Source organism: Elephantulus edwardii, unplaced genomic scaffold (assembly GCF_000299155.1).
Source record: "Elephantulus edwardii isolate Elephantulus edwardi_28Jun2011 unplaced genomic scaffold, EleEdw1.0 scaffold00011, whole genome shotgun sequence".
NCBI classification, from domain to species: Eukaryota; Metazoa; Chordata; class Mammalia; order Macroscelidea; family Macroscelididae; genus Elephantulus; species Elephantulus edwardii.
Genome location: NW_006399761.1, coordinates 5,287,814 through 5,301,164, shown reverse-complemented (window position 1 = coordinate 5,301,164; position 13,351 = coordinate 5,287,814).

The following is a 13,351-nucleotide window of genomic DNA, read 5'->3' as shown; positions in this document are numbered from 1 at the left end:
GCCAATCGCATCCTCTGACATGCCCATCCCGATTACCCCAGTCACTGAATCAATCCACCTCTCAGAGGGCCTTCCTCTCCTGAGCTGTCCCTCCACCCTCCCAAGCATGATGTCCCTCTCCAAGGACTGGTCCCTCCTTACAACATGTCCAAAGTATGTTAGATGGAGCCTCAGAATCCTTGCCTCCAAGGAGCCACCCTATGTACAACAGCCCTAAACTCCGTTCTGTCCTGTGCCAATCGCACTGTCTCTGACACTCCCATCCAATTACCCCAGTCACTGAATCAATCCACCTCTCAGAGGGCCTTCCTCTCCTGCGCTGTCCCTCCACCCTCCCAAGCATGATGTCCTTCTCCAAGGACCAGTCTCTCCTCACAACATGTCCTAAGTATGTTAAACGGAGCCTCAGAATCCTTGCCTCCAAGGAGCCACCCAGTTTAACCCTTTCCAGGATGAATCTGTTTGTTTTCCTAGCAGTCTATGGTATTCTCAATACTCTTCTCCAGCACCACAGCTCAAAGGCATCAATTCTCCTTCTATCCTCCTTGGTCATTGTCCAACTCTATGCTTATTGTTGGGTGCTGTGGAATTGAGTATGATTTGTAGCAACCCTCTGAACAAAGGATCTGAACCCTGTTGTATCCTGTACCATCCTTATTATCTGACATTCTTGAGCCCATTGCTTTAGTTACTGCGTCAGTCCGTCTCCCTGAGGGTCGTCTTCTCTTCTGCTGACCCTCCACCTTTCCGAGCTTGATGTCCCTTTCTAAAGGATTGCCTCTCCCAGCAAGAGAGGCCAAGTCAATGGTGATTAATTCTATAAAACACAGTGTGGGAATGATCATATGAAACACAATGTGAATGAAGGAGTGTGTGAAACACAATGTATGTAAGTGAAACACAGTGTATACACATTTTGTATGCAAATCAATATAAAATAAAAATAATTTTCTAAAAATCTACTTGTTTTGGAAAAGCACGGTTGGTGTGTGTTGTCGAGTTGGAACTGACTCACAGTGGACTCTCCAGTGGGTTTTCAGAGACTGTCAATCACATAGAAAGAAGCGGCCATCTTTCTCTCATGGAGCATCCATGGGGGAGATTTGAACCACTCGCCTTTGGGTTGACAGAGTAACTCCTTAAACACTTGGTCACCAAAGCTCCCTAGAAGAGTACCAGATCACACAAGTAAAAACATGGCAACTCCCAAGAGAGGATCATGGGTACGGATGGCTGCAGAACCAAAAGAAGACATTAAAACGAAAACTGCCAACAGGTCGAGCCTTCATGGAGAGCAGAGGAAGGAGGTGGAACAGGCTGGGGAAGGGGCTCTCAGGGTACACACAGGACTGCTAAGATTAGCTACAAAGGTTAACTACCAGAGCCCATTTGGGCACAGAGATTCATAACCATTTTAACAACATGCTTAGAACACATGCCTTTCAGAAGAAGTTGTAAAAATGTCTACCAAATCAGACCAAAGTCACTGCCATCAAGTTGACTCCAGCTTAGAGCAAGCCTCTGTCGGGTTTCTGAGGCTCAGTCGTCGAGATAGGAGATTTCCCATCTTTCTCTCATACTAGTAGCTGAGGGACTTTAACTGTGCATTTCTTAGCAGCCCAGCACATAACACAGCACACTACTCAAAATCATTGAAAATGATTGGGAACTGACTCCGATCTGGCCCTCCAGAGGTTTTCAGGAGGTTGTCAATCACACAGGAGGAGACAGTCCATCCACTGCCTGCAGAGCAGTGGATTTGAACCGCTGGAAAGGAGAAGCCTTTGGATTAACAGGATAACTCCCTGCAGACGACGCCACCAGAGCTCCTATAATGTCCTACGGGCAGGATGTACCTAAAGAGAAAGTCCAGAAGGTCGGAAGGAGCAGGACAAAGGATTAACAGACACGAGTGAGATTACATCGTGGGTCTCCTAACGAAAGGTACAAAACAAAATGTGTACAGAGGGGTGAGCATGGGCAGGGGGCAGGGGAGGTTAATCATAGGGTCGCACAGTTTGATGGGAGGTGGGAAGGGTGGGTGAAGCAAACGGGAAAGATCTGGTGTGAAAAACAATATATACAAACTTTGTAAACAAACCAGCACAGTAATAATGTTAAAAAGTATAGGAATGATTGAACTCAACTCAGTTTGCCTTGTAAACTTTCCAGTAAATCCCAAATAAAACAATAATCTAGCTTGATGTAAAATACCGCTTGGAGATGACTGTCTTCCTAAATTGGTGACAAGAATCAGTGCCCAGGCTCCTTCCTTTGGCATTTCTTGCTCAAGCAAAACCCTTCTAGTTCTCTGGGGAACTTGATAACAGGTTGGTACCTGTCTTAGTTTTCTGCTGCTGCTACAACAAATACCATGAGCTTTCACAAGAAAGCTTTCACAAACAGGAATTTATCACGTCACCACTTAGCAATCCAAACTAGAAGGTGGCAGAGGTGGTGTAAGGCTTTCTCTCTGTTGATTCTGGCAGAAGGTCCATGTCTGTCTCCTCTTCTATCTTCAGGCTCTGGAGATGTACATTTTTCTTCGATCGATCTCTTCGTGGATGTAGGAGGTATCTCAGGCATGGTGTCTGAGTCCAAAGGAAGAAGTGTTCTACTCTTGGATCTTTTTTCTTAGGGCTACAGTTGCTTTGAATTGCAGGCAACTCGATGGCACATCAACAACAACAACAACAACAATGTTCCTGACATTTCACTCTGCTGACTTTTTTTTTTTTTTTTTACCTTTAGTAACCTAAAAAGTCATAAGCTAAGAAAGCTCACTTTATATTAGATCAGGACTATGATGGGATTAGGAATTTTCCATCCTATTCTAAGCCCTTTCTATTGGATTAGGGTTGATATTATCAGACCACAGCATAGGGTAATGACATCATTTCATCCAAAACACATCATGACTCATGTCCCAGCCTAGTTGATGCTTTTTTCCTTTTTTGAAGATAGAATTCAATCGAGTGTCCCAGTTTTTGTTTGTGGTTTTTGTTTTGCTTTGTTTTCCTTCCTGAGATTTTGTTTCTACATCCCTCCAACAGGGGAGCTCTGGCAGCTTAGAGGTGAGGAGTTGTACTGTCAGTTTAAAGGCACACGGTTCAAATCCACTAGTGGCTCCTTGGGAGAAAAATGGGCAATCTCCTCCTGTGCAATTTACAGCCTCTGAAAATACCCTGGAAGATCAGCGATGTGTCTGTTTGAACTCAATGGCATGTTACAACAGCCATGAAAGAAATATTTCTGAAGGCCATTTTACACAAATATATTTGGGTTAAGACCTCGTCCCATCCCTGCTCCTACCACACCTGAGATTACATTCTTCCCACATCTTGAATTAAATACAGAGAAAGTTACTTCCCAGCTACCCGTGGTTACCAGCCAGATGAAGGATCTATAGGACAGGCATTGCTTACTTTGGGTTTAAATCTGAAGAATGAAGCAGACACACAAAATGAAGACTTGAAGTGCTTGGTGCAGAAGAGTGAAGCCTATAGCTTTCAATATAGAGTAGATTGTAACATCAAGAAAACAAAAATCCTCAGCACAAACATCATGGTAGCTGGAGAAGAGACTGAAGCTGTCAATGATTTTGCTGGGATTCCCAGTCAACACAATAGTTCTTTGATTTCACAAGGAATCAAAAGACAACAACAACAATATTAAAGCACAAGAAATGAAAAGACAACAACAGCAATATTAAAAAAAAAGATGTGTTGCTTTGAGGAAATCTGTGGTCAAGGATATCTTTAAAATGCTAAAGAGCGAAGATATCAGATTAAAGACTGAGGTGTGCCTGATCTAAGCCATAGTATTTTCAGTTGCTTCATATGCATCTGAAAGCTGCACCATGAATTAGGAAGTTCAAATAAGAATCAATGCCTTTGAACTGTGGTGTAAAGGAAGAGTCATAAAAACCTTAGGGATTGCCAAGAGATCAAAGGAATCTGTCTTGGAATTGTATCCAAGTTGCTCCTCAGAGGCAACTGGGTCTCACGTGCTGTGGGCATGTTATTAGGGGCATCTTTGGAAAAAGACATAATGTTGGGGAAGATGAAAGGTCAGAGAAAGAGGGAAGACCCTCAACAAGATGGATTGACAAAGCAACTGTCACAAGGGGTTCAAACATGTCAGAGATGGTTCCGAACTGTTGTTCACAAGGTCACCAAGCATTGACAGCTCTTAACAAAAACTCCACCCTGAACCCCGACATAAGTTTAGATACCATTTGAGCTCTTTCTGACCATTCATCCATCCATGTGGCAATCCTGGGCAAGGCCAGGGAATGGCAGTTTTCCCTCAGAAGGAATGGAGGGTACAACTTCCAGGCAAACTCAGGAGGAGCACAGAACCAGTGAACTTGCCTGGCATGTTAAAAACAGCTGCAGGTTACCAGCTTAAGTTAAAAGCAGAGATGCCGGTGACTGTGATTCAAAGCCGCATGGTGACAAGTCACTCCCAAACCACCACGTAGCCAGGGGGCCAAAGTCCTAGTCCCAGAACCAATTTTGTAAGCTTTTTTTTTTAAGATTCTAACAAATTTTAATTATGTATATGGTTGTAATCCATTTTACATGTAATATACAGTAGAATTCAACCCTCTGATACTAAATAACTTATTGACAAATTCTAATACTGAACTGTGGAGTAGGTTGACCTCTACTAACAATAAAGACAAAACCAATGAGTTTATCTCAGAAAACTAAAAATATGGAACACTTCACAAATTTGTGTGTCTTCCGTGAGCAAGGGCCATGCTAATCTCTGCATCTTTCCAATTTTAGTGTTATGTGCTGCACGTGTAAGCTTTTTAAATCTGTAATACACCTCTCAACCATGATTCTTTACCCTTCTCTACACCCTTATCTCACGCCCAACAGGGACAGACTGCACCTGGCACCTGGTGATGATTTTGTCTGAATGTTTTAACAAAAGCCTCATGCTGACATTTGCTCCTCCTTCCGGGATGGGCAGCTCTGTGGCAGAAAGATGGACCATCCTCTCCTCTGTGATTTATAGCCTCTGAAAACTAACTGAAGGGTCATTTATGAGTCTCTTCTGATTCAACACCACGCAACAACACAGAATATATTTGAATCTAAGCTGACTCCCCTGCCCCCAACATATACTGAATTACCTGCAACACAATTAACATGGTTCTCATCAAAGTGTGGCCACTTGTCATCACCTCACCTTGATTCAGCAAACACACGTAGAGAACGTGATCCCCTTCTCGGCTTTATCACAGACCGTGTGTTCCCACTGGGCTGGGCCTGCATGTTTTCCACCTCTGTTCTTCCTCAGCACCGAACTTTACCTGGAGAAGGCACAGCACAAAAAAAAGAATAAAATTAAAATAGCAGAACTTCAAGAAGTGAAAATGCATTGTGTATGAAGTCCCCACTGCTGTCAAAACCCTCACAAGAGGCTTCCTGCGGACACAAGACCTGTCCCTGTCTCAGGTGACTGTTCTAGAAAAGACTGTCCCAGTCCCAGGAAAACAAAAAACAAAAAACCAAAAACCCAAACAAAACAAATAAATCACACAACTGTCGTTTGGTGCAGGGATCCTGTGGTGTTAGGAGTTTATTCTTTAGAATGACTTTCCTAGCCATTGGCTGTGATTTTGACCACACGATCAGACAGGAACCTGAAACAAGTTGTGTGGAACCTAATCTTTATGAGATTGGTCCATTTCCCCCAACCCACCAACTGACAAGGTTTAGCAGTGCAGGGAGGAATCTCACTAAGAAGCAGCAGAGCATTCTGTGTGTGTCCTTTCAGGCCAGGGATTCCAGTGCCTGTCAGATGGGGACCAACAAAAGGACAGCAGCAGCTTCAGCAGAGAACCAAAGATGGACATGAGACAGAGCTGACTTGGGACTGCTGCCCCCCGCCCCCCACAGGGGCCCAGAACCAGAGGCTTTCACCCATGCCTGCGGGAGGACTGAAGGGCGATGCTATAGTTGGCAGCACTAATGGGATTTTGTAACACTGACCTAAGCCATGAAGTTGAAGGTCAAAAGTCCTATAAGCACATTTGGGAAGCTGTCCCAACCTGAGGTTATTTTATCCTGTTGCCAACCTGAGCTGCAACTTGTTGACTTCCCTAGTAAATCCCATAACTGTCAGCATAGTTCCATAAGAACTTCTGGCCACAGAAATTGATTTCAGACTCAGAAGTACAGCAGTAGGACTGGAGTTGGCATTCGTTTCAGAAGCAGGAGTGTGGAGACCGCATCTGACCTTAAGGGAATTGGTTTGACACTGTGACTGTTGTTGACGGGGACCACTCCCCTTTATGAAGTTAGGAGAGGCCACATCTGGCTATCCTTGTCCTGCTGCATTTCTTTTTACAGCTCTTGCTGCAGAAGGAGGTTTGAAGATGTCCATCGACCCATGACTCTTCTTTGGAATTGTTCTCATTCACAACCATGAGAAGACAAAGTCACCGAGGGGTAAGGTGTAAGGGGAAAGCTGAGCTGGAAGGGTAGAGCTGACAGTCAAAGTGCGTGCGGCTCGCTGAGAAAGGACAGGGAACTCCCAGCTCTTGGAGCCCCCGTTCCAATCCCCCCATGAAGACTTTCTTGCCTGTCTATTTTTCCTCATCTCAGGATGCCAGTGAGACTGACAGCTATTTTCTTACAAGGAACCATCCATGTGCTTATAATTAGGAATCAGTTTCTGTTTCTTGAAACCAAACATGTGTAAATATGTCACTTTAAGATTCAGACACCCCACCATCAGAACACAGCTATCTGCTCACTGTGAAAACTCCCACAACTGTCACAGATTCAAGGTGGCTCGGGTGTCTGGGGTGACAGCCTTGGGGGATTCTGTTTCAGAATGATCTTTCCACGTCTGTCGTGCAAACCCACAACACTGGCTGCTCCTGAACAGATTGTTTAAAATTCTCTGGGATCTTTAGAAAGATACTGAACTCAGGGCTGTGGTGGTGATTAAATTCTGTTACCATATGTCCAATTTCAGATATATTCATTGAAATCAATTTCATTTGTCCTATGAGCTTGGGGGTGCAAATACGGTCATCTATCTTTGCTTTTCAAGTCAATTGTCCCGATTCTCATTTATTCTCAAAAAAAGTCATTGCTGTCAAATGGGAACCGCAGCAGACCCTCCAGCAGGTTCTCAGAGGCTGTAAACCACATGGGAACAGACTGTCTATCTTTCTCTCACTGAGCAGAGGGTGGATTTGAACAGCCTCCTGCTGGGGTAGCAGCGCCACACCTTACCCTTTAGGCCACCAGCGTTCACAGTTATTATTAGCAAGTAAGTCCATTATCTCCTCTAGAAATTTCTCCATGTCAAATGATTAGAAAAGCCTCCTGGTGGTGCTGTTGAAAGCAGCCCTGCTATGTTGCTTACTGCTATGTGCCTAATGCTGCAGGTTCAGGCCTTCACCTGTCTTAGCAGGGTCACACCTGCCCTCCCAGGTCCTGTTCTTGACATGACACAAAAGATCAGCCATTGTTCCGAAAGCAGATCATTGGGCCGACACAGATAGAGTTAAGGGTCTTAATGCCTCATTCTTCCCCTGTAGCTCCTATTGGGGTTCACAAGGCCCAGCGTTCATTCCTGCTGGTAGACCTTGTTCTGTCTGCACAGAGCAGACAGCAGAACTTGGATGACCATCATCTTCCTTTCCAGAAAGTCTTAAGGTTTCTTATTTGAAGGACCCCTTCCTTTCTGAAACTCTGCAACTAGCAGGTTACGGTCGATAAAAAAGGAAACCCTTGGCTGTTGGTCCTGTTTTGACTCAGGGATCCTACAGGACGGAGTAGCCCCAAAGGGAGACCTTGGTTGCACTTCCTCCAAGACTGGCTTGTTTGTTCTCTCAGCAGCTCCACAGTTAGAGAGTAGAATCCCAGAACACACCTGGTAAACTCTTTCATCTGAATTATGTACATACCCTAATCCACGGACTTCTGCCCAATCTGGTAGTGCCACTTTTCACCATGTTTTGAACCTTATAAATGAACACTAGTCATGATTCAACAGGATACTTTTTTGTGCCTTGTTGATGGTTTCCCCTCTTTCCAGAATGAATTCTTCGTCCTTTTCCTATTTACGCTTTAAAGGTATAAAACGTTGTATAGCCAAAGGTCGAATAGCCCTGGTCTGTCCACTTGCTGTACAGAGGTAACTCGTGGTTGCTGTGATGCTGAACACTGTGACACTGATGTACCAAATGCAATGGTGGTTACCATGGTGGACAGTGTTTGGTGGAGCTCCCCAATTAAAACAAGCTTGGAAGTAGGAGTGGCATCCACTTCCAAAATAGCTTGCCTCCGGAAACCCTATGAACCTGGAGAAAGGATAAAAGTTATACAAGTGTCCAGGTCTTTCATTCATAGGGTTACTATGAGTCCCCTATGACTCGACAGCACTTAACAACAATAACAAAAATGTTTCTCTGAATTCTAACCATTTCTTTCAGTCATTCTGATAGGTATATTGTGCCTCACTGTCATCTTAATTTATATTTCTGCAATAACGCCCTCTTTTTATTGCTGCCAAGTTGGAACTGACTCATAGCTGACTCCAGCAGGTTTTCAGAGGCCTTAAGTCACATGGGAGAGAAGACTGCCCATTTTTTCTCCAAAGAGCAGTTGGTGGATTCGAACTGCCTGCCTTCAACTTAGCAGCACAACTCCTCGCCCACTAAGCCAGCCATCAGAGCTCCCTAAGTCTTCTCAAACATCTCTTCCACGTGCATATTTGCCAACTATTTATCTTCATTGGCAAAATGTTTCTATGTCTACACATGCCTTTTGTTCACTTGCTAGTTGATTTTTTTTAAATCAAGTTTTGAGAGTTGTTTACATATTCTAGATACAAATCCTTTTTGGGACATGTGGTTTGCAAATATTATATCCCGCTCTTATCTTTTCAGCATCTCTCACATGGCTAATTTTACATTTTTGTGAGGTCCAAGTTATCAGGTCTTTTTCTTTCATGGCTTGGACTCCTGGTTGCCAATTCTAAGAGCTCTTTGTCTAGGCCTAAATCCAAATTTCAAGATGTTTTATTTCTCAGTGAAGCTTTTGATTAATTTGTAAGTAAAAATCTGTGCTATGCATGCTTTGTGATAACCTCAACTCACCAATGTGTAAGTCACTACTATCTCTATTGTCTATGCTCTTATAATGTTTTTGCACTGTTACATAATGCTTTTAAGCACTTATTTATAAGTCACTTATAAAGTCAGAAATATAGACATGTAGCCTAAGGAGATCTGAAGGCCTAGAAGTTTAGGAGCCGCACTGGCAACTCAAAGGCAAGTGGTTTGAATTCACCACAGAAAGATGGGCAATCTCGTCCCCTACAATTTATAGCCTCTGAAAACCCATTGGAGGGTCAGCTCTGAGTCATTTCTGACTTGCCAACACATAACAACAACGTCTAATAAATAAGTAGGCCTTTACACATAAATATGTCACAAAACTCCCTTACTTGACAACAAAATACACTCAAAATTTCGATGCATTGACTCTGGGACATAAATATTAGATATAATAATTCTCTCATAATTAGCAATAAGCTATATTAAACATGGTTAAGCATGAGATCAAGTAACCTTTATCATGCAAAGTCAAAATGAGAAAATTGTGCTTAAACCCCCGAGTCTGCCCATAGGTTGAAGAGAAGCAAGTGGCAAAGGGTCTGACTTTCCTCTCTCTCTCTGAAGACTTGAGATCCAGCTGAGATATTGTCCTCTGCATCTGACCTTGAACCCTAGCTCAGCAAGACCTCCTTCAAGTTCAAGCAGTAGCTTACATTTCCTCTCGAGACTACTTATTAAAGATGAAAACCTCAAGTACAAAGATTTGATTCTAATAATTGAACTAACACTTGTAACTGCTAATTTCAAATTATTGTCTTGAGGTCATACTCGTGTGTCTTGCCACTGGGGACCCTGGAACAAAATGATTGGAGTTTATACGCACTCGTGACTACCCTGAGCATTTCTTAAATCATTTTCAAGACAGAAATCCTCTCGGACAATCTATCTTACAAGCCATTGTGTTACTCTATTGACTTGGAAGTCCCCTCTCTTGCCTGGACTGTGACCTAATTCTTTGTCCAGGAAATGTGAGCCCTATTATCTCATCAAGCCTCCATTCCTCTTTTCTTGGGCAGCACTGCTGGTAGTAAATGGTGCAGCTAAAACCTCTTAAGGGGACAGGGTGCATCTCTGAGTTCTTTTGGCTCCGCAGGAGATTGCCTGAAGCTCTGTTGGAGACAGAACCGAATACAGACTGAGCGAGGGAGAGGATGCTGCTTAGGAAGGCGCGCCTTTAGAGGACGAAGACTGGTGGAATGAGTCCTATTAGAAACCTGGCCCCCTTGCCCCAGCTTTTATAGAAGTAGACCACCTCAGTTCTCCATGGAGGTAAACAGCAGTCAGTGAGTAGCAGTACGACCGTCATTTTATGTTTCTTGTAACTATTTCACGTATATTATTATGCTTTCCACTAACTCACGCCAGGTCAGTCACTGTAAACGGCTCAGGAAGAGAGGACAAGAATGTTTTATACATTTCAGATATACAAGCCTACAGGGTTACTGACGGAGGCCTTTATTCCTCTCTACTAAATATAGTCAAGTTGTGGCATGATGCTGGAGAATGTCCTAGGGACAGCCTGACTTGCTGCTGGTCTTGGATTGCATCTCAATGTCAAGAAACCAAAAATACTAGCCACTGGACCCATAGGCGGCTTCATGATACGTGGAGAAAAGACTGAAACTATCAACGATTTCATCTTATTTGGATCCACAAACAATGCATGTCATATCCATAGTCAGGTGATCAGGAGACAGACTGCACTGAGAAAATCTGTAGTCAGGGACCTCTCCAAACTATTTAGAAGCAATGGCATCAGTTTGAGGACTAAGGTGTATCTGATTCAGACCATGGTGTTTTAAATTACTTGCTATGCTGCTGAGAACTGGACAATAAAAAGGACGATAGAAGGGGGGGGAAATGATGCCTTTGAACTGTGGTGTTGGAGAAGAGTATTGAATAGCTCATGAACTGCCAAAAGAACAAACAGATACGTCTTGGAGAAAGTGCAGGCTGAGTGCTCTTTGGAGGCAAGGCCGGTGGGAATCTTTGTCTCTCATATTTTGGGCATGTTTCTTGGAGAGGCTATTACGTGGAGAAGGACATCATGCTTGGGAAGGTGTAGGGACAGTGAAAGAGAGGAAGATCCTCAACTAGGTGGGTTGACAAAGTGACTGCAGCAATAGGGTCAAATGTGTCAGAGATTTTGAGGTTGGCACAGTCTAGGGCAGAGTTCAGACCTGTTGTTCATAGAGTCATATTAAACGGCACCTAACGACAAGTTCTCAATGGTTGGTCTGTCTGTATGATTAGAATTGGCTTCTCCAGGCATTCAAATCCTAGTTTTAAGATAAGTCAGACAGTCCTTTCAGATCCCTACAGGTATTTCCATGCAGATTCCTGAGCTAAGTGGAATAATACCAAAAAAGAAGATGTTTGTGACACACTTCTATCATAGATTAAAACCACAAAATCTGATTAAATAAAAGCAAATGAAGTTCACTGAAGGATAGTGATAGTCCAGGTTGAGAAATGTCCACTGTCGCAGAGTAAAAACAGCAGCTCAAGTAGACCATAGAACAGGCTATATCCTTGGACCTCATCCGTCATTACCCTCTCCAACGGAGATTAATTTTATAAAACATAATGCATGGAAATGACTGTATGAAATACACTATGAATGAAGAATAGTGTGAAACACATGTATATTTCAGTGAACTTCATAAACAAACCAATATAATGTTTGTTAAAAAAGAAAACAAGAACAACAAAAAACAGGCTATATCTTTGTCTTGTTGAATGAGGAACTGAAAACGACAAAATTAATAAATGGCTTAAAAGACAATCAGGGGAATTAAGGTAGGATCTCCAGAACTGGATTGCAACTCAATGTCTAGAAAACAAAAATCCTTGTTACTAGACTTTGCAATCACTTGTTATGCATCAGAGAGCTGGGCAGGATAGGAGAACTGACGCCTTCGAGCTGTGGTGCTGGAGAAGAGTACGGAATATACTATGGACTGCTAGGAAAATGAACAGGTTCATCCTAGAGAGGGTGAAGCTGGGCTGCTTCTTGGAGGCAAAGATTCTGAAGCTCTGTCTGACATACTCTGGACATGTTGCAAGGAGAAACCAGTCCTTGGAGAGGGACGTCATGTTTTGGAGGGTGGAGGGACAGTGCAGAAGAGGAAGACCCTCTATGAGGTGGATTGATTCAGTGACTGTGGTAATTGGGATGGGTGTGTCGGAGACAGTGAGCTTGGCACAGGATAGAGCAGGGTTTAGGGCTGCTGTACATAGGGTCGCTATCAGTTGCAGATGACTCGAAGGCACCTAACAATAACAACAACACTAGACAGCACCCAACATCATCATCATCATCTATAAGTGAGAATTTAGATTCTTTGAGGAACTAAAGGTACGTGCCCTTCAGTATATTACAGGGTTGTCCTAGGACTATAAAGAGGACCAGTTTTTTTCTGATAACCTCTTCTTTCTCAGGACTTGTGAATATTTAGATAATGTTGTATCTCAAGACCCATCTTGCATCTATTTGTCTTCAATGACAGACAACTTTTGTGAATATATTTGTTATGCCATACAGGACAGGCCTGAGAAGAAGAATGTTGTTCTTGAGAGACACGGCCCCAAGTCAGCCCCTAGATTAATGGGACTGCCATCAGCAAAGGCTTCTTTAAAAAATCCAACATGGTGTTTTATCAGCTCATTATTTTTCAATTCTGCCTAGCATCATTGGGAAGATACCATGCTGGTCACAATGGGACAGACACTGCATGAACCCACTATTGTGATAATAGGATCGAGATGGAGAAGAGGAAAGTGTGGGAAAAGAATAGATATATAATCAACACATCCTGGAATGGGTGCAAGTAAGTACAATCGGAAAGAAACGAGTGGTTAGAAACTAGGTATAGAACAATTAATAGCCTTATAAGGGGAACTGAGGGAGTTCTGGTGGTCTACCAGTAAGAACCTGTGCTGTTATCCCGAAGGTACTGGGTTAGACTCCAAGCGAGAAGGACGGGCACTCCTGTGAATTACCTACCTCTGAAAACTGCCTGGAGTGTTAGCTATGCGTTGGTTCTGACCCAATGGCAACAAGGGGAACTGGGGGAGGGAGGAGGAGGAAGTTGTGCGTGAATGAGTCAAAGAAACCAATCTCTCTGTAAACCTTCACTAAAATAATAATAATAATAATAATAATAATAATAATAATAATAATAATAATAATAATAA